Below are 22,439 nucleotides of genomic sequence, written 5' to 3'. Positions count from 1 at the left end.
ATGCTGATTCTTATAATTTAAATGGATTGAGCTTTTTGGCATTTCATTAATCTTAAAGTTGCTAGGTTGGAAATCTGGGTATTGTGTTTGTCGAATGCCTGAATTGGCCAGAAGACGTATTTTTGGCCATTATTTATGTCTGATTTGTGGGATATAATTACCTTGCAGTCAGGTATACTGCTAAGCTGCAAGATGGCACAATCTTTGAGAAGAAGGGATATGAAGGCGAGGAGCCTTTCCAATTTGTAGTTGATGAAGGTAAGGTTGGAACAATTTAAGGAATTAGGATTCGGAAAGGGTGGTAAGATGTCAAAAGTATAATTTTCAAACTGGTTGATCTTAAGTAAACTGGTTGCAGAACAAGTCATTGCTGGTCTTGATAAGGCAGTGGAAACCATGAAGACAGGGGAGATTGCCCTGATTACAATAGGACCTGAATATGGTTTTGGAAATATTGAAACCCAGAGAGATCTGGCTGTAATTCCACCAAATTCAACTCTCATCTATGAGGTGGAAATGATATCATTTACTAAGGTAAGAGAAAATACATACTATAAATTAGCAACTTGCAAGGAAGTAGAATATACACGGTAATGATTTTATACATACTATTAATTAGTAAGGAAATTATGTACAGGGTGATGTTCTTCTCTTCAAAAAATGTATCTCTTTCTCATAGGAGAAGATGTACCACCCTGATAGAGTTTTGAACTTCTTGTGCATAGTTGAAAGTGTAATTCACTAATTTGAGTGCATTGCTTTGATAGCAGAGTTTCTATATCACTGCAGACTTTTATATGATCAATAATATCTCTTTCAACATCTAACGTTAAATTGGTATTATGATAGGAAAAAGAATCGTGGGATATGGATACAACAGAGAAAATAGAGGCCTCTAAACAGAAGAAGGAGCAAGGAAATTCTCTGTTCAAGGTTGGAAAGTACCAGCGAGCTGCAAAGAAATATGAGAAGGTATTATAATAATGACTGGTGCTGTGAGGAACTTCAAGACATTAGGGTTCAACTAATGAGTGTTTTTACTTTTTATTTAAGGTCCTTATTATATGTTAATTTTATACTTTAGTGGCAACATGCACAAGGGTTGGGTGTATCAATTGTTGAAGTGCGCTAATCACTTTATTTGAAAATTGAGATTTTTCGACTACTAGAAATTGCTTGTGCATAGCTTTTTATGGTTATCACGAGTCTGATCTGCAGTGCTGTTGTTGGTTTCAGGCTGCAAAATATATTGAGCACGACAGTTCCTTCAGTGCTGAGGAGAAAAAGCAATCAAAGGTTTTGAAAGTATCGTGTAACCTGAATCATGCAGCATGCTGTCTTAAATTGAAAGACTTCAAGGAAGCAGTTAAACTATGTTCAAAGGTAATTGATTTAGAGAAACAGAGAAATTTACATCATCGAGCTAACAGATATAAATGTATAACCTAGATGATAGTGAGGTTTCATTTACTTTTGTTCTGAGTAGTTTTTTCTTTACTGAAGGCAGTTTAAATGGAAGGTTATTAGGGAAAGGAATAATCATGTCTCTAGATAGATTGGTGTATTGTCTACAGAATAGCTTGTGTCAGTACCAGCTAAGGACTTTTATGATATATAAATCCTGATGTGTTAGGCTATTACCGCAAATTTTGTTTATATAAATTTCATTTTAGCTTCTGGAAAAATAGTCTTGCTTGGAGGACTCTCTGAGACTTCATTGAGAGTATTGTCAATTGTCAAAGAATATTGAGAGAGATTTTATACATGGTTCTGTACAGGTGTTAGAGTTTGAATCACAAAATGTGAAGGCATTGTATAGAAGAGCACAAGCATACATAGAGACAGCAGATTTGGATTTAGCTGAATTTGATATAAAGAAAGCTCTAGAGATAGAGCCACAAAATAGGTACATTGCAAAGAACCTTTGATATTGTTTTGCGAATATATCCTACTATTGGTTTACTTTTCCTAACTGCAATCATCTATTCTATGTCCATACACAGGGAAGTGCAACTGGAGTATAAAATTTTAAAGCAAAAGCAAATTGAATATAATAAGAAAGATGCAAAGCTATATGGAAACATGTTCGCAAAGCTGAACAAATTAGAAGCCTTTGAAGGAAAGGTATTGTCTTGACAGCCATCAAACCTAACAGAGCGAGGGACAATTACTAAACGAAAGGCTTTTTTTTTGTGTATTTTTATAGTTTGTAAATTGAATCACTGAAGCAATGGTTCGAACATAACTGTATTCAATTTTTGCCTATTCTTGGGCAGATACTCTTTAGGCCGTACTTTCACACCTAGTTTTGCATGGTTTATGGAAACTTACATTGCTGTTTTTCTTTGCAACTAGGATTTTTTTTCTTTTTTCTTTTTTAATGAAAGCTGTTCCATATTACAAGTTGCCAGCATGTCTATTGTCGTTGGCTTGCAAAGAGTTATCTTCTTATCTTATTCTGTGTCTCCATAATCACCGGATTCTCTAGTTCACCTTTGCAATTATAAGCAAGAAGCTTGACTCTGGTGAAAGTCTTGGAAATTTTGTAGCTTCGTTGCTTCTGTATTAAATTCCAAGCAGAAGGGCACATGTTGTGACATCAAGTAGTAGATCGTTCTGCAGATTCTGGTTTCTATTCTTTTCTTTCGTTATACTATATGACAATCGAATGGACAAAGGAATTTCATCGATGGAATTTGTAATGAATAGCGTGCTTGTTATTTGGTCAGTCATCTGGATACCAGTTGTCCTCTTTTTGTTGCTTGCCTTGCAAGATCAGATAATCCACTCAGATAGTTATATATCAACTAGAAAGTTAGAAACTACTACTGTGAATGGCCTTAGTAGACTGACTATATTATACTAACATATAAAAGCTGCATTGTGTTGATTAGCATCCTGTTTTGAATGGCATTTGCAGAAGGGTAAAGGTGAACCGATGGAGGTGGAAAAGCCAACAGAAAATTGATGAAAACAGAAAGCCAGAGGCCATGGATATAGATTCTAGTTGAACGACAGCTTGTTAAATGTATTACATTTAGTTTTTAAAGAACTGTTTATGTGTAGGAAATTACTTGCAAGAGGAAGAAGTGGCTATGTCATTGTTTTGGTGTTTTGACACTTGAACGACAACATGTTAATATATTACATTTAGTCTTCAGAGAACTGTAAATATGTAGTAAAGCACTGCAAGAGGAAAAATTGGGTGTGTCATTGTATTGGTGTTTTGATATTTGAAAAATGAGTAGTTTCTCATGTGGGTAGATATACTTGTGTTTGTGACACAGCAAGTTACGTGATATGGAAATGGTGTTTACTCGAGACATTGGACATTTCAAATCAATGCAAACAGTTCACACCAAAAAACTTTCAACAATGGTGTTTACTGTTTTCTACAATTGTTTCCTTAAAAATTGTAACAAATTAATTCCTAAATAAGACATTTCACTTTGAAGAAGTTTAAGGCTAAACGAGGCTCCAAGTAATTTTTACATGGTAACATATTACCAACAGAGACAAATTGCAATGAGATTCATTACTTACAGAAGCAGAGATAAAATGAATGTTTAGCTGGATTTACAAAATCTTTTGGGTGATCCGTTTGTACGTGGGTACTTTAAACCTTTTTAGACAACTTGACCACATATTTGAAGGGGTCTGTGAGGCATTCTGAAAATGTCTCAGTTTGAAATTTCAATAAATTATGTTTGGCCCCCTATATGGGTTATTGATCTTGCAAAATTGTTTATGCAGTTTACAATAGATCTATCATTTCTTTGGTGGGTTGACTCTATTAAATTCTTTGATTTATGTACCAAATTTATTAGATTCTTGTTTTAAATGGGTGGTCTTGAAGTTTTGGTTGCAAACTGATAGTTCAAATTTCAACATCGAGATCGATATCCTAGAAGAAAGACATAAGCTTTAAGGTGGGTTCTTGCATTTTAGGTCGTGGCTGCAAAGTGACAGCATCCTCATAAAGAGGGATTAATATATGGCTTTGAGTTCGTGAGAGGGAGGGGTACACTTGTTATAAGTTGTCAGGGCCGTTGGGCCGTTGGTGTTTAAATGAGATTAGTGTTTAAATGAGATTTGAATTTAATGTTTTCTAAGGAAAATTTAAATTTCAAAGGAGTTGCGATGTTGATGTTGAGACATATTTTGTATTAAGCAAAGTTTTTTGGTAGAAATCACATAAGAGAATTTTTTGGCCAACAAATTCTCTTATGTGATTTCTACTGAAAGACTTTGCTTAATTCATTATGGATCACAGAAGCTTGAATACAGATTGGTAATAGAAGTTAAATTTTAAAGATGTTGCCATGATTTAAGCTTTAGTATAGAAAAAGTGTTGTGATATAGATATTAACAAGTGCTGTACCTGCTGTTTAGTTTAAATATGATCATGTTGCTGTTTAGTTTAAATATGATCATGTTGCTGTTTAGTTTAAATATAGTAATGTTTCTGTTTAGTTTAAATATATATATATATTCTAATTCTAATTTTATATATATTGATGTTGATGTTGAGACATATTTTGTATTTTATTTTTTTTGGTAATAGAACTTAAAAATTTTAAAGGCACTGCCATGCTTTAGTATACAAAAGGTGTGATATAGATATTAACAAGTGCCTGCTGTTTAGTAATAATAATGTTGCAATTTCTTATATATATATATATGTTTTTTTTTCTTCTAATTTTATAAATATATTATATGGTTAATATATATTTAAACTATAATTATTTTATATTTAAATTTAATTTGAAATTATTATATATATATATATATTTGTGTAAGCTTGGTAGATCTCTTTTATATTAATATTTCATGAAAATAAGTATGATTTCTACAAAATTGCAGGTCGCCTCAACTTGCCTATAAGGAACTAGGTCTGTTGGCCGCTTGTTTGCATTGAATTATAAAAAGAGTTTTTCTTACCATCCATGCTACATTGACAACTTTATCAACTATATAATTCTTGTTAAAAAAGTAAATGCTAGTCGTCATATATACAATTATATTGACTGGTCTACTTCATTCATCTTAAGAATCCACCGGGGTTTGTGCTTTCGCGCTTGAACTTGGAACTTCACTTCTCATCATATTCTGAAGACTGTTCAATCTTGTTCACAGTGAGGTTGTTGTTATGCAACTGCATTTGGATAGATTGTATCTCCCTTTGTAGGTCCTTCATACTTGGCTCAGTGGGTCTATCCCCCTCCGGGTCTTCTTTTTTCTTATAGGTTGTCATAGTGTGGGCCAAGATGTTTTTCATGACCTAATACTGCTGGATAGTTTGACAAAACAACATTGGATGCCCTCTAGTATTCCCTAGGTCTTTGATGATTGTTTCTCATTCCTCTGCCTCGATCTCTTGATTTTCAATGTTTGTGTTTAGTTCTCTTTCCCATTTGGAGATTATGACTTTCACCTCAGTCGGGGTTCCTATGTAGTATGCGTTGATCAGGTTTTGCATACTTTCCTTCCCTGTTTTCTTGCCTCTTTTGCTCGGGCCTTTGCTTGAGGTTGGTTCCAGGCCTTTCATCTTCTTTCCCGCCTTTCCCGTTCCTTTGTTTCCTTTCCTTCCCGGTTGATGACCTTCCTTCGCCATCCAATTCTTCTTTCTACTTTTTTCTTCCCTTTCCAAGCAACGTAACTGTATCGGGGTTGGAGCACGGTTTGATTGTCGTGTCGAGTTTTCTGAACTCTAATTTTTAAGCTACCTATAACAGAAACCAGTAATACAACATTGTAAGTCATCATCAAATTAACCTTAGTGTACTCATAGAGTTTTGCGCTTTGTGAGTTGGTAATGAAATTGACATCTTTCCTTCTGTTCTTGTTTGGAGACTCGGCCTGAGAGTTGGCCTTGCTCATTTTGGGATTCCCCACAAACTTCCCCCAATCCGGGTGAGTCTTCTCGGGCACGAGCATTTTCATCCGCTCCGTGCCCTGAGAACTGTGATAAGCCCCCTCTACACCCTTATTCCCCGCTCCCCCCACAGAGTTTTGAAGGATAATAATAACACCCTCGTCCTAGTTGCTTCCCATGAAAATTTGAATAACCCCTCTACCCGGCTCCCACAAGACTTCCCTACACCTCCACCCTACTATAATTGCAGCCTTGCCCCCCGATTTCCCAATATACTTTCTACCCTGGTTATCGCCACCCTAACAAGCAAGACATTGCTTCTCAATCGCCCACCAGACTACAATTCTTATTCCGGTCCACGAGGGAGCTATCCTTCGCCATTGGGTCCCTGCGAGGGAGCAAAGCAAAAGCCTACTTAGAGCGATTTCCCACCCCCAATTGCATCCCCAGTTACTGCACCTTTTCCCGCAAACCTTTTCCAGGTCCAGGCTCAGCTTTGGAATGAGGAAGTTCCACCCTATCAACAGGTCGAGGGAGGTGTCAAGGCTAAGAGAAATTTCTAGCCTTCTGCACGTATCTGAGACACCTTCCTTCTCTATCCACATTCGCAACCATATCAACTTGTAGAAATTGGTCCTACAGACGCAGGGGGAACCCCTTTGGATGACTCGGCTGGCTGCAAAACGACTCAGCTTTCTACTCATACCCCAGAAACTATCTACCCAGAGGCCAAGATAAGGGTTCTCATACCCCCTTCCCCGGATGACAAGCCTGTTGATCTCTCCTCAAGATGACAGACCGAATACCCAAGAAGACCGGGAGACCTCAACATTGAAAACATCCGGGGGCACCATTAGAATTATCCAATGTTCTGCTTCCAGAATCACTTTCGTGCCGCTTTCTAAACTAAATCTTTGCAGGAGCCAATTCATATCCAGACAATCGTGAGTGAAAGCAGAGAGCACATACCAGTTCTTGCAAACGATAGCTGAATGCTGCTCGACGTCCTCCAACCCTTGGCTCTCACCACCTTCAACTGCATGTCCTACCTTGTCTTGCTGCATGCGAATGCTTCTCCACCTAGCCTGCTTACCATTTTGATTTTCTTTCCACTTGCCCCGTATGCCGCTCGAAGGACCTGCCACATGATCTCTTCCTCTGTCTGCCGCCCTTTCTCCTGCATGAGAGTCTCGGGATGGGGTTCCACTAACAGTCCCATAATTGCAGATCATTAAATCTCTCCTACCACCGATTGCTCTTGTTGCGAGTTTTCTATGACAATCTCGCCACTTGTCGGTTGCCGGTGCATTTGTCCTTGCCTTCTTCCCTCCGCCGTTCGTGACAACTAGCCATACGTTCTTACCTTTGCCTGCTTTAACAACTGTCCCTGCCTTGTATTGCTTGTTACTCCACTACCATTTGCCAACTCTCGTGGTGCCTGACCAACGTCTTCTCCCTCTGCCCGCCATGCAAACTAGCCTGATCCACCCTCGCCCCCCCATGCCTGTTGACCGTCCTCTCTCGCCTCTAATTTGTGAGGCCTGTCACACCCCGATCGGGGGTTTAAAATGATTATATTTAAAAATAATAATTTAAATTATTAAATTTAAAAAAGTTTTTTATTAAATATTAAAAAATTTACATCAATGTTATTTTAACGTATTATGTAAAAGTCAAAAATGAAAAGAATAAGAGCTTGATTCTTCTTGACATTGAATTTAAAATGGATCTAGGTTGGTTTTTATTTCTTCAAATATATGTGTAAACTATATGAGGAATTTAAATATTTGATTTTTTAACCTTTTATAAAAATTGAATTATATATAAAAAACAGAAAACTCTCTAAGTTTTATCTCTCATATAATGTGTAAATTATATAGGTAGTTTGAATATTTGATTTTTTGAATTTTTTATGATTTCATTTTCTAAGTAGTTTTTAACAATTAGTTAGTTGTTTTCTAATTATTTTTGCCCAAAATTTGATTAAATGTTTTTCAATTAAGTTGAGTTAAAATAATTTTTTATACTAAATAATTATTGTAAAGTTAATAATTACCTTCATAATGGTTCATAACATAATGTTTTCATAATACAATTTCTCTTAAGCTTTTAGAAAGATTATAGATAAACAATGAATATACTTAATGAAAATTAAGAACAAGAGTTAAATGTGCTAAACACACTCATAAATCTTTGTTACTAGAAATATTTAATTTACTAAAGTTCAAAAATAATAATCAACCATATATCAAAATTATTATTTTTTATGAAAATTGAATTATATGTAAAAAACATAAACCTCTTCAATTTTTATCTCTTATATAATGTGTAAATTATATGTAAATTATATGAGTAGTTTGAAAATTTGATTTTTTGAGTTTTTTAAGATTTTCTTTTCTAATTAGTTTTCAACAATTAGTTAGTTGTTTTCTAATTATTTTTGGCTAAAATTTGATTAAATGTTTTTCAATTAAGTTGAGTTGAAATATATTTTTATACTAAATAATTATTGTAAAATTAGTAATTACCTTTAGAATGGTTGAGAACATAATGTTTTCATAAGACAATTTCTCTTAAGCTTTTAGAAAGGTCTCGAAATATTTAATTTACTAAAATTTAAAAATAATAATCAACCATATATCAAAATCATTATTCTTCTTATTAATATAAAGCAAATAATAATAATTATTAACAATTGTATTAAAAATATTAATATTTTTATATTAAACATCGTTTTTTTCTATAATATGTTACATGCATCTATTTAAATGAACATTAATATGATTAATGTAATCTTAAATGCCACATTTTACTTTATTTTACTTTTTATAGCATCAAATGGAAAAAATAAATAAAAACTTAACCTTATGACTATTAATTATTCCATGTAAGAATTAAATTACAATTATGATTGTTAATTATTGAATTTTTGTTTACTTGCTTGGATTAAGTGTTTAATCTCTTAAATGTTGCAAGCTTTAATTTTGGTTTTTATTTGCAATATTTGTGTTCAAAACTTTACCAATTTAATTGGAGTAGTTATTATGCAGTCATGACAACACAAAGTTCATTAAATATCATACCATTTACCGTGTGCGTGCGAGAAGATTAAAGCTACTAAACTTCTATTAAATTAATCACAATGCTTGTCTTCTTAGAATTTAAAAAGAATTCAATGGCATCCTTGATAGATGTAGAATAACACATGAAACCAATACCTTCATTATAGTGTGGAGGATGGGCTCTGCAATAGTCATTGTTCTTTTTATTAATTACATTTGTACACAAGTAATGATGCAAAAATAAGAGTTATAAGAATTGAACCAATTACATTTTAAATAAATAAATTTAAATAATATGAAAAAATAATAAAATTCAATTGGTAATGTTAAACTATGGAGGAGTCACAATTGTTTTTTTGGCCAAACACAACTAACAACTAGTCAATGCAAAGTTGAATGCATTGTTTAATTAAATGTTATGAAAAATTATTATATAGAATGAATAATTATGTAATCTTTAGAGAGATGTAATGTAACCTTCTATAAACATTTTAGCTATAAAAAAAGAAAAAGAAAAAAAGACAATTAATAGTTATAATTATTAATAGAACATTTTGATTAGGTCAAAGAACATAAAACTAAACTAAAATAAAATATAAAATTAATAATTAATAATTATAAGCATAATTAATAATTATAATTATAATTAATAATTAAAATAATTATAATTATAATTATAGTTAATAATTAAATTAGCTTAGATCTATCATAATTTTTAATATACTAGATGTTGAGAGATATCAAAGAGATTTGCTCCCTTTGCACAGGTAGATTTAGAGTTAAGATGGATTTAGGTTGGTGATTCATTAGTAATATGATTTGAAAATAAACTCTATAATAAATTTGAAAATAAACTCTATTTTAAAACACATGTGAATTAATTAAACTAATCCACCATATTATTAATTTTTTTTGCTATATATAAGAAAAATATATGAGATTTATGCATAATATATATAATATATAAGATTTATACATAATATAAAAAAGAGAGAATATAAAAGAGACGTACAAGATATATGCATAAATAGAAATACTACTTTGTTTAAAATAACTGTGAGATTACACACACACACACACACATATAATGCTATTTTAATGAAAATATTGTTTTAAAAAAATATGTAAATATATTTCGGGAAAGAAATCAGTTTCTCTTAGTTTGAAGGCGAGTGAGGTTGCTAGTACTAGGCCAACCCACGATTATACTTATTTAAGAGTGGGTTTTTTAGGCTCAAATCCATTGCAACAATAGTTTTCAAGGCATCAAAACTCAACATGTCAATAAGGATTTGAACTTTGCTGGGAAGGATAACAATCATTTCACTCATTTGCCGAAAACAACCCAATTGACACTATATATATATATATATATATATATATATAGAAAGAGAGAGACTAATTTTAAAGTGAGTGTAATGATAAATTTTGAACAATTAAAAAAGTTGCATTTTATAGTACTTATTCATTTAGTCCTCTAAACTGAAAAACTTGTGTATTATAAAGAAAAAGATGAGTTTGGATTTTTAAGAATTTAATTACTCTTGGTCCTTAATAAACCAATAATTAAGGTTGATTTAAACTAACTGCATAAACTAAAAACCTATTTAAGAAAGAGGCAGGTTTATTGATATGAGTTATTAACTTTTGTCATTTCTTTGTGATAAAGTTTACTACAAAGATGGATGGGTCATGAAAACAAAGATGAAGTTCAATGGTGGCTTTTGGAATATAAACATAATTATCATATTGGAATAGTGCTCATTTGGGGTGGAAAACGGTCATTTCAATAGGAGAGGACTTTGTGATGTTTTTACTTAGAGTAAAACTTTAGGTTTCAAGGCTTTTTAGCTAAGTTTAAATAAGTATTTTCATTAATCATTGTTAGGGTAGATTTGGTTTGTAATACATGGTAAGAGAGGTATTTATGTCTTAGAAATAATTTCAAAATGTATTGTCATGTATTTATATTAGGTATTTCCTACTTAGCAATGAATAGCTTTTGTAAGGCATGTGAGAGAGGTACTATGAAGACTTGTGGATAAGTGATTTATTAATTATTATTAGAGTAGATTTGGTTTGTAATATATAGGAGGAAAGATGTATTTATGTCTTAGAATCAATTTCAAATTGTGCTATTATATGTGTGCGTGAGAGAGAGAGAGAAATGTTGATTAATGAACATACTCACATTGTAAGCAATCAATGATTATGTTAGTCAAAGGCACTATTGTCTCGTGGTTTCCCCAATTGGCATAAGGATAATGGTATATTGGAGGTTATATATATTGTTATTGACCACTTATTTAAACCATCACACAATAGTAATTTTTGTATAGAGAAGTACCATATTGTAAAAACAATTCTAAGATGCATAATTGTTAGGCGTGTTGAACTTGAAATTGGTAATTCTTTTTAGAGGCATGTGAAAGGAACATTGTGGAGTATTGCTATAAAATAAACTTTTATTTTAGCTTTTGCACAAAGGGAGGGGGGAAAGTCAAGTAACAACTATACATAGATTCACACTACAAGCAAGCATTATATGAATGGCAAGTGTAGCTCCCTTGTCACAACCCCCATTGGCATACGGATCTTGGTATATTGGAGCTTATCTTGGTAATATTTGTATGAAAAATATTACTCACTGTACACCCAATGAATCATTAGGTATAAGGTACCACTCCTTTGTGTTTCCCTTGTTAGCATAAAGATCATGGTATATTGGGGGTTATATGTTATAATGGATCACTGCCAACCAATTTGGAATAATGATTTTTGTATAAAGAGATGATTTGTGTTGTTGAAACAATTTCGAGATGTAGATGTTGGGAAAATGCGATAACCACACTCACACCACATTGTTAGTAGAAGGAATCACTCCCTAGTGGTTGCCTCCATTGGTATAAGGATCATAGTATATTGAAGCTTTTACATTGTTGTGGACCGAGTTTCTCAACCAATATATGATAGTAATTTTTGGATAGAGAGATGATTTATGTTGAAACAATTCTAAGATGCATAGATGTTAAGCATATCCCACCTATCATAATTTTTTTATAGGAAAGCATATGAAAGAGGTATTGATGACGGGAGAAAGTTGAGAAACAAATATATCCATATTATAACAAATCAACCATTATAATAGTAGGAAGCATCACTATCTTTCCATGAGCCACAGTGGCATAAGGATAATGGTATATAGAAATTTATTTGTTCTTGTGGATCTTTTATCTCATCCAATGTGGGATATTAATTTTTGTAAGAAGAGACATTTTATGTTGTAGAAACAACTCCAAAATGCATAGATGTTAGGCTATCTTACTTAAGAAGGGATCTTTTTAACAAGGAATGTGAAAGGGAAGTGTGGAGTGTCACTAGTAAGAGGTTTTTAGTAGGAAGGGAGGGTGATGGCTACACAACAAGCTTTCTTAAGTTACAAGCAATCAAACATTATATTAGTAGGAGGCATCACTCCTTTGTGGTTGTTCCCATTGGAATAATGCTAATGTTTTATTGGAGTTTATATGTTGTGGACAACTAATATCGACACATGTGCAATAGTAAATTTTGTAAAGAGGTATTTGTAATGTCCTCAATGAATTAATTACTAATGGGAGGACGAAGTAGTGTATCCAACCCCATATGTAATAGTCTCGATAAAAGGGGAAAACCCAATTATCCAATGTTTGGGGTAACATTAGGTAAATTTTGGGGCATCTGGGACATAAAGTCAAATTTGAGGTTTGCATTTGCAACCAACCCCTCACATTTGAGAAACCACATGATGGAATCTGTAAATAAAGGAGAATTGAAATCACATTTTCATCATTGATTTGGATTGGATATCTTTGTTTCTTGTGCTGAGGTTTTAAGGGAAGTGTGGAGTGTCACTAGTAAGAGGTTTTTAGTAGGAAGGGAGGGTGATGGCTACACAACAAGCTTTCTTAAGTTACAAGCAATCAAACATTATATTAGTAGGAGGCATCACTCCTTTGTGGTTGTTCCCATTGGAATAATGCTAATGTTTTATTGGAGTTTATATGTTGTGGACAACTAATATCGACACATGTGCAATAGTAAATTTTGTAAAGAGGTATTTGTAATGTCCTCAATGAATTAATTACTAATGGGAGGACGAAGTAGTGTATCCAACCCCATATGTAATAGTCTCGATAAAAGGGGAAAACCCAATTATCCAATGTTTGGGGTAACATTAGGTAAATTTTGGGGCATCTGGGACATAAAGTCAAATTTGAGGTTTGCATTTGCAACCAACCCCTCACATTTGAGAAACCACATGATGGAATCTGTAAATAAAGGAGAATTGAAATCACATTTTCATCATTGATTTGGATTGGATATCTTTGTTTCTTGTGCTGAGGTTTTAAGGGTTTTAAGACACTTTCTTTTTAATGAGCTTCAATGGAGGTGATCCCACCCTATCTAATCCCTTGTCTAGTTTCAGTGGAGTTGACCCCACCTCAGATAGGCACCTTTTTCCTTGTTTTGGCACAATATATTCCTGGGGGTAATTTTGGTACATTTTTGGCACATTGAGGCATTCTATGTTCAATTGGAAGATTCAGCCCGAGCCTTAAAATTTGTGGCTTAATTCGTTGAAAAAATCGAGGTTATTAGGAACAACAAAAGCGCAATTGTGGTTCGTTCCACACAACCTACCAATCTGCCAAGTATCTGAGTTCTATTTGAGGTCTATTATGGATGGAGCCTTTGATATTCGACCCCCCAAGGGCTGTGGATGACCACCATAAGGTGAGCGGACCCTACGCAGAGGCAAAACATGGTGCTTTTGGGCAAATTATGTGACAATGACCAGATTGTTTTAAGCACAAGTGCTCGATCTACCTCTTATATTCACTGGTGAGGGTTTCCCTTCTCAAGGATTGAAGGTCCTTGAGACAACTAGGATATTAATCCGCTCTGTTTTACCTGAGTTCCATTACCATCTAAGTTTTATGTCAAACGAGCCTTATCATAGTTGAATTCATTACATCAAAGTCAACTGAGCTCTTGATGTGGTTAGTTTGAGAGACATACTCGAAATTTGTGGATAGAGGGAGGATTATGGCCTTCTATAATCACCACCTGATAATAGGAATACATTGTGAACCACTGGAGTAAAGATTTTTTTTTTGAATTTCTGTTGTACCCATAGTGATTTGTTACAATGCATTGTGTTGCTGCGAGATTTTAGCTAGCAAGTTACAATTAGTATAGGCACAATAGAAGTGGTGGAAGAACTGAATACTGATCTTGAAATCAGGATGATATTTTAATGGTTGAAGGAATTTACTATTGTTTTGTTGAAATAATCAAATAGCTATTAAGGGAGGGAGGCCAGTAGTTCTGTGGCCTCCCTACGTGGCTCAATTTAGACACTTGGCATACACAATAAGATGTACGACGCACGTTCATCACACATCTCCACTTGTTACCTTCCCGGAGTGAACCCGAACTTCGGTTTTGGCGCCAAATAGGGTTTCCTTTGTGACGATTAGGGTGAACTTGTTTCATTCTCGTTAATTTCTGTCCAGGCTCGAAAATGGCTTGTTCTGCTCTGTTGGCAGTTGTCTATGAGCGCTACCTGTAGTTGTGTGAGTTTTTGGTTAATGGTGAGGTGAGGGAGGGTTTATAGGTTGTTATGGTGTCTTTTTTGACTGTTGCGTTGTGTTGTTTGAATGCTGCAGTGTGTTGTTCGGCCGCAGAGGTGGGTGTGGGCACAAAAAAGGGTTTCGACCCTTGGGTGGCATCATGTTGCTACAGGGTTTTATGTCGCCGAATGTGGTTGGGTTTCAGACAAATGTTTGTTCACAGTCTCTTGCTCGATCGACCCTATTTGACCCGACACTAGACACCATGGTCGACTCGCTGCAACAAACGTTTGGAGATTGGTGTCATCATTCTCTGGTAGGATTTTTTATCCTACCAGCCATGCTTGCAACTGCGTTTGTAAACACATCTATTTGCTCGTTATTCATACCATTTGTCTTCTTTGTGTTAATCTTTGGCTTTTTGTGCCTTCTTTGGAGTATCTATGGCTTCAATTCGTGGCTTTTGTGGCTTAGTTTAATTTTTTTTTGGGTTTATGCATTGGTTGGATTTTTTGGTGGCTTGTTTGCCTTCTGTGAATGTATGGAGTATATGTGGCTTCAATTCGTGGCTTCTGTTTTTGCACTAGTTGGGTTATTCAGTGACTTGTTTGCCTTCTGTGAATGTATAGAGTATCTGTGGCTTCAATTCATGGCTTAATTGGTGGCTTATGTGGCTTAGGTCGGACAAAAAGTTTGGGGATTATACATTGATTAGGTTTTTCGATGGCTTGTTTGCCTTCTATGAATGTATGGAGTATCCGTGGATTAATTGGTGGCTTCCGTGGCTTAGGTTAAAAAACAATTGGGGTTTTTTCACTGGTTGGATTTTTCGGTGGCTTGTTTGCCTTATGTGAATGTATGGAGTATCTATGGCTTCAATTCGTGGCTTAGTTGGTGGCTTCTATGGCTTAGGTTGGAAAAAAAGTTTGGGGTTTATACACTAGTTGGGTTTTTCGGTGGATTATTTTCTTTCTGTGAATGTATGGAGTACCCATGGCTTAATTGGTGGCTTCTATGGCTTAGGTTGAATTTGTTTTTGGGTTTTTTGCACTGGTTTGATTTTTTGGTGGCTTGTTTGCCTTTTGTGAATGTATGTAGTATCTATGGCTTCAATTCGTGGCCTAATTGGTGGCATTTGTGGCTTAGGTTGAAAAAAAATTAGGGTTTATGCACTGGTTGGGTTTTTCGGTGGCTTGTTTGCCTTCTGTGAATGTATGGAGTATCTGTGGCTTAATTGGTGGCTTAGGTTGATTTTTTTTTTGGGGTTTTGCACTGGTTGGGTTTTCCGGTGGCTTGTTTGCCTTCTGTGAATGTATGGAGCATTTGTGACTTAAATTCATGGCTTTTATGGCTTAGGTTGACAAAAAATTGGGGTTTTTGCATTGGTTGGGTTTTTCTGTGGCTTGTTTGCCTTTTGTGAATGTATGGAGTATCTGTGGCTTCAATTCGTGGCTTAATTGGTGGCTTTTGTGGCTTAGGTTGGAAAAAAATTGGGGTTTATGCACTGGTTTGGTTTTTCGGTGGCTTGTTTGCCTTTTGTGAATGTATGGAGTATTTGTGGCTTAATTGGTGGCTTTTATGGCTTAGGTTGAATTTTTTTTGGGGGTTTTGCACTGGTTGGGTTTTCTGGTGGCTTGTTTTCCTTCTGCGAATGTATGGAGTATCTGTGACTTAAATTCGTGGCTTCTGTGGCTTAGGTTGAAAAAATTGGGGTTTTTGCACTAGTTGGGTTTTTCAGTGGTTTGTTTGCCTTTTGTGAATGTATGGAGTATCTGTGGCTTCAATTCATGGCTTAGTTGGTGACTTCTATGGCTTAGGTTGGAAAAAAAGTTTGGGGTTTATACACTGGTTGGGTTTTTCGGTACTTGTTTTCCTTCTATGAATGTATGGAGTATCTGTGGCTTAATTGGTGGCTTTTATGGCTTAGGTTGATTTTTTTTTGTTGGGTTTTTGCACTGGTTTGATTTTTCGGTGGCTTGTTTTCCTTTTGTGAATGTATGTAGTATCTGTGGCTTCAATTCGTGGCTTAATTGGTGGCATTTGTGGCTTAGGTTGAAAAAAATTTGGGGTTTATGCACTGGTTGGGTTTTTCGGTGGCTTGTTTGCCTTCTGTGAATGTATGGAGTATCTGTGGCTTAATTGGTGGCTTTTGTGGCTTAGGTTGAATTTTTTTTTGGGGGTTTTGCACTGGTTGGGTTTTCTGGTGGCTTGTTTTCCTTCTGTGAATGTATGGAGTATCTGTGACTTCAATTCGTGGCTTCTGTGGCTTAGGTTGAAAAAAAATGGGGTTTTTGCACTGGTTGGGTTTTTCGGTGGCTTGTTTGCCTTCTATGAATGTATGGAGTATCTGTGGCTTAGGTTGAAAAAATGGGGTTTATGCATTGGTTGGGTTTTTCGGTGGCTTGTTTGCCTTCTATGAATGTATGGAGTATATGTGGCTTCAATTCATGGCTTCTGTGGCTTAGGTTGAAAAAAAAATCGGGGTTTTAGTACCATAATAATTAGTTTGTATAACAATCTTTGCATATTCCATTGAGTTGCTCGAGCCAGTCTCTGCATAAAAATTTGTTTGTATAACAGTCTCTTGAGATTCAAACAAATTATTATGACTGAAGTCTCATGAGATTTGTTTGTATAACTGATTATTATTACAAACAAATTATTATGCAATTGATTATTATTACAAACAATTTGCAAATTATTATAATTGTTTGTTGCAACTGATTATTATAAATGAAGTCTCCTAAGATTTGTTTGTATAACTGATGGGGTTTAATTGTTATGAATTCACATGGTTTGTTAGGAAACCAACTCACAAAAAGATAGAAAAGATAGATCAACGCCTTTGAATTTAGCCTCTTGGAGGGGGAAACCTCCTTTACATTACACAAATGAACAATTCTTGGATGATACAAATGACTAAACCTCCCTTCTATATATAGGAGTTTAGGGGGTCACGATATAATCAAGCCGACCTAATAGTAATGACATAAGGGCACAACAATAATAGTAGTGGATTTCTATGGGGCACACTAATAAAAATTTGGGGACAATAGGGGCACACTAATAACAATATGTGGATAATAGGGGCACAATAATAACAATAAGGGATACAATGACAATAGTAATGGGGGAATCACTAGTATTATAGGGACCTAACATGCCCCTCTCCTTCCGAAAAGCTTTGTACTCAACGCTTGAGTAGTTCTAGATGCTTATGTGTAAAATTCTCATCCTCCCATGTGGAATCTTCAGTGGATAAGTTCTTCCACTTGATGAGATACTCCAAAATTGATCGATTTCGTAGCTGTTGAGTTTTTGTTTCTGTGACTGCTTCTGGTTCCAATATGATTTTTCCTTCCTCGTCAAGTTCTGGAAATATTGTTTGAACTGGGAGCTTGTCACCTATAACCTTCTTTAAACATGAAACATGGAAAACTGGGTGCACTCAGGAAGCTGCAGGAAGCTCCAATTTGTATGCCATAGTACCAATCTTTTGCAACACCTTGTACGAACCATAATACTTTGGTGATAATTTATTATCATTCTTAGCTTGCTTGAGGGACATTTGTTTATATGGTTGTAGCTATAGGAATACCCAGTCACCTACATCAAAACTTCTTTCGCTGCGATGTTGATCTGCCTGTTGTTTCATTCTATTCTGCGCCAATGTGAGGTTATCCTTTAAGAGTTGGAGAACTTGTTGTTGATGCTCGATTTGATGTTCCACTGCTTGAAACTTAGAATTTTCTCTTAAATATGATGTGATGGATGGTGGATGATATCCATAAAGTGCCATAAATGGGGTCATTTTTGCTGCAATATGGAAGGAAGTGTTATACCACCATTAAGCCAGAGTCAACCATTTTACCCATTGTGTCTATTTATCAGATACAAAGCAACGAAGATATCCTTCCAAACCTTTGTTTACTATCTCAGTTTGCCCATCAGATTGAGGATGATAAGATGAGCTATGAGCTAACTGAGTACCGAGACAAGAAAATAATTTTGTTCAAAAATTTCCAGTGAAAATGGGATCTCTGTCGCTTACAATAATCTTTGGGTTTACAAGTAGCTTTTGAATTGTTTCCATAAATGCAGTAGAAACTGTACTGGATTTAAATGGATGCGATAATGCACAAAAGTGTGCATACTTGGTAAGTTCGTCAACTACTACCATGATGACACTCTTTCCTTTGGACTTGGGTAAACCTGTGATAAAATCCATTGAAACCTCCTCCCATTGTTGGCTTGGAATAGATAAAGGTTGTAACCAAACCAAACATTCCGCCACAAACTTTTGAATATCTGATTTAAGGCCATCCCAAAAAAATTCCTTCTTAACCCTGTGGTAAGTTTTTAAAAATCCTGAGTGCCCTCCTAAGGGAGAAGTGTGCAATTCCATAAGAATCTTTTGTTTGAGTTGGGAATTCTTACATAGGTATAAGCGATCTTTGTACCATAATGAATCATTTTTCCGGTTAAATGTATCAGATGTACTGGGATCTTATTGTAACTTTTGAAAGAGTGCCCACATTTCTTTGTCATTCTTCCATTTATCCCTTGCTTCGTTTATCCAATCTAGTTGGATAATAGAAATGACGCACAACAATGCTTCCACATCCTCATCCTTTCTTGAGAGTGCATCTGCCACAAAATTTTTCTTCCCTTTTTTGTAGATGATTTCAAAGTCATAACCCAACATCTTTGTGACCCATTTTTGTTGCTCTTTACAGGATAATCTTTGTTCTAAAAAGTATTTAAGACTATCATGATCCGTTTTTACCTTGAAGTGTCTTCCCATTAGGTAGGGTCGCCATTTCTTAAGTGCATGTAGTATTGCCAACATTTCCTTCTCATAAATAGCTTTGTGTAAATACTTTCCTTTGATTGGACGAATTTTGAAAGCAATGGGTCTTTCATCTTGCATTAAAACAACACCAATTCCATTTCCTGAAGCATCACATTCCACAATAAAGGTTTTTGTGAAGTCCGGCATAGCTAAGACCGGTGCTTGGCACATTGTCTCTTTAAGATGTTCGAAGGCCTTTGTTGCTTCGGGAGTCCATGAAAATGCATATTTCTTCAATAATGTTATTAGAGGCGCTGCTATTCTCCCATAATTCTTAACAAACTTGCGATAATACCCTGTCAACCCGAGAAATCCTCGCAGATGCTTTATGGATGTGGGGATTTTCCATTCCTTAATGGCTTTAATTTTGCTAGGGTATACCTTAACACCTTCATGAGATACAATATGACCCAGATATTCTACCTCTTGTACTCCAAAGAAATATTTGGAGCTTTTTGCATATAATTATTTCTCCTTCAATAGTTTGAGCACCCTGTCAACATGTTCAACATGATCCTTCCAAGACTTGTTGTAGATTAGTATATCATCAAAAAATACTAACACAATTTTTCTAAGGAAGGGTTTGAAAATGGAATTCATCAAACCTTGAAATGTAGAAGGTGCATTAGTAAGGCCAAAAGGCATGACCAAAAATTCATAATGATCCTCATGAGTTCTAAATGTTGTTTTCAGAATGTCTTTAGTCTTCATTTTGATTTGATTATATCCTGAACAAAGATCCAATTTGGTGAAGTAAATTGATCCATGCAATTCATCCAATAATTCATCAATGACAGGAATGGGAAATTTATCTTTAATAGTGAGCTTGTTGAGCTCCCTATAATCCGGACACATGTGCCATGATCCATCCTTCTTGTGCACCAATACTACTGGAGCAGAGAAAGAACTTTGACTAGGTTGAATTATACCAGCCTCTAGAATTTATGCAACCATACGTTCAATTTCACTCTTTTGGGCATAAGGATATCTGTACGGCATGATGTTTGGAGGAACACTTCCTGGAATCAAATGAATAGCATGATCATGATCACGAATAGGTGGGAGGCCCTTGGGAGTCTCAAATACCTTGGAATGATTATCCAAGACTTTTTGAAGATCTGGAGAAATAGATGATTTCGATGTGGGAACCTCTAGCGAACATAATTGGGCAATTAAGCCTCGTTGTTCCTTCTTTAGAAGCTTTTTCATACCGTTAGAGCTGATTATCTTTCCTGGTTTCCCTGCAATACCCTTAATTCAACTTCCTTTCCTTCCGCACAAAATTTCATGAAAAGTTCTTGAAAATTAAAAGCTATTGTACCCAAGGATTGTAGCCATTGGACTCCTAGTACAACATCAACACCACCCATTGGAATGGAAAGCATTGGGCTATTCAATACATATTCTCCCATGGATAACTTGATATTATGGAACTTTCCAGAGTAATTTATGGTTCCTCCACTTGCAACCATCACTTGAAACTCTGGTGCTGGATATAGGAAGCAATTCAATTCCTTGGCTAGCTTGCAATGAATAACATTATGGGTACTTCGCGAATCAATCAACACTATTACCTTTTTCTTCTTGATATGTCCTTCTATCTTAATAGTTTGAGGAGTGGTAATTCCAGCCAATGCATTACAAGATATGGTTGGATTCATTTCTTCTTTATCTAGGGTTCCTTCTTGGAGTATACCCTCTTATTTTGACATTTTTTGTTCCTTTTCTTCCTCCTCTTCACAATCTATGTAGAATAATTTCTTCTCAGCACACTTATGACCTTTAGTGTATTTGCTATCACAATTGTAAAAAGCCCTTTTGCTCTTTTTTCTTCCAATTGTTGTGGTGTCAACCTTGTAGGTAGTGGAAGGCTAGGGGCAACAACACTTTCATCTTTATAGTTGTGAGTGGTAGGCTTCCTGGTTGCCATAATTTTACTTTCCATTTTTCTTGCTAACCTGAATGCCTTCTCCAATGGATCAGGTTCCCAAAGGTGAACCTCATGTTGGATATTATCCTTTAAAGTGCCTATGCACACATCAATCCTATGCTCCTCTGGAATATATTTTACCCTTATGTTCAATTTTTGGAAGTCCTCAATGTGCTCCATCAGTGAACCCTTTTGTTTGAGATTTATCAATTGGCTAAAAAAGGTGTTGCTTTTTGTATCCTCATAATGTGCTATCATTTCTTCCGTAAAAATTTCCCAAGTGACAATTTGTTTACGAGAGCAAACCCATCGATACCATACAAACTAATTTGGTTCCAAATATAAAGTTGCAATACGTACTTTTTGTGTGTTTTTCACATTATGGAGATCGAAAAATTGCTCCATCTGTAGTATTCATGTTCCAGGATCCTTGCCATCAAACTTCCTCATATCAATTTTTGGAACATGGTGGGTCTTCAATCCAACATTAGAGTCTATGAAATCATGATTAACATTTCTTTTGTTCTCATCATGAGTTTCCTTTACTACCCTTTCACCATCAATAACCATTTCTTGTAGCAACTTATTCAAATTTATCTTCAATTCTTCCATCTTAGCATCCATGCCATTCATCTTAGCATCCATGCCATCCATCTTAACTTGCATGCCATTCATATTAGCTTCCACGCCATTCATCTTGGTTTTAGTTACCTTTGCGAGAGTGAAATTTGTTGTACTTGGTCTTGTAATTTTGATATATCATGTTGCATTTCTTCCTCTTCTTCATGAGTCATGCTAGAGCTTTAAGGTTTATTACTAGGTGTTTCCATTTTCTTTCTTCGGGGAATCAATTAATGCTAATAATTCTTCACTATTCCCTTTGAATTCCTTCAAACTAATTTTTCAAACCAATCTTATGCAAAATTAAAAAAAAAAAAAACTACACACCTTTTTTTCACTTTGTAAGAGCTCGATATTGAATCTGTTGTATCTCTGTAACTGTGGATCTCGAATATCTGTAATCATGTCCTGTAGTATCCCTTTGAGTCGTCTTTATAACCTTGCAAGTCTGATCAATATTAGGTTCTCCAAGGAAGAGTTATGT

At 35.1% G+C, this 22,439-nt stretch overlaps 1 pseudogene across 1 annotated transcript in view; it reads left to right on the top strand.

Moving 5' to 3' along the window:
- The window catches only part of LOC149182460 (peptidyl-prolyl cis-trans isomerase FKBP62-like), a 36,915-nt pseudogene extending 33,594 nt beyond the window's left edge, over positions 1-3,321 (top strand). The window contains exons 7-13 of the transcript XR_016257130.1: positions 169-258; positions 359-534; positions 850-972; positions 1,237-1,383; positions 1,779-1,906; positions 2,004-2,124; positions 2,921-3,321. The product of XR_016257130.1 is annotated as a peptidyl-prolyl cis-trans isomerase FKBP62-like (transcript). The remainder of the gene's footprint in view (positions 1-168; positions 259-358; positions 535-849; positions 973-1,236; positions 1,384-1,778; positions 1,907-2,003; positions 2,125-2,920) is intronic.
- Positions 3,322-22,439: the final 19,118 nt, after the last annotated feature.

This window comes from Pinus tabuliformis, chromosome 3_2, assembly GCF_031772625.1.
Source record: "Pinus tabuliformis cultivar Carrire ecotype Pingquan chromosome 3_2, CPIR1, whole genome shotgun sequence".
In the NCBI taxonomy this organism is placed as follows: Eukaryota; Viridiplantae; Streptophyta; class Pinopsida; order Pinales; family Pinaceae; genus Pinus; species Pinus tabuliformis.
This window is presented reverse-complemented; position numbering and strand designations above follow the sequence as displayed.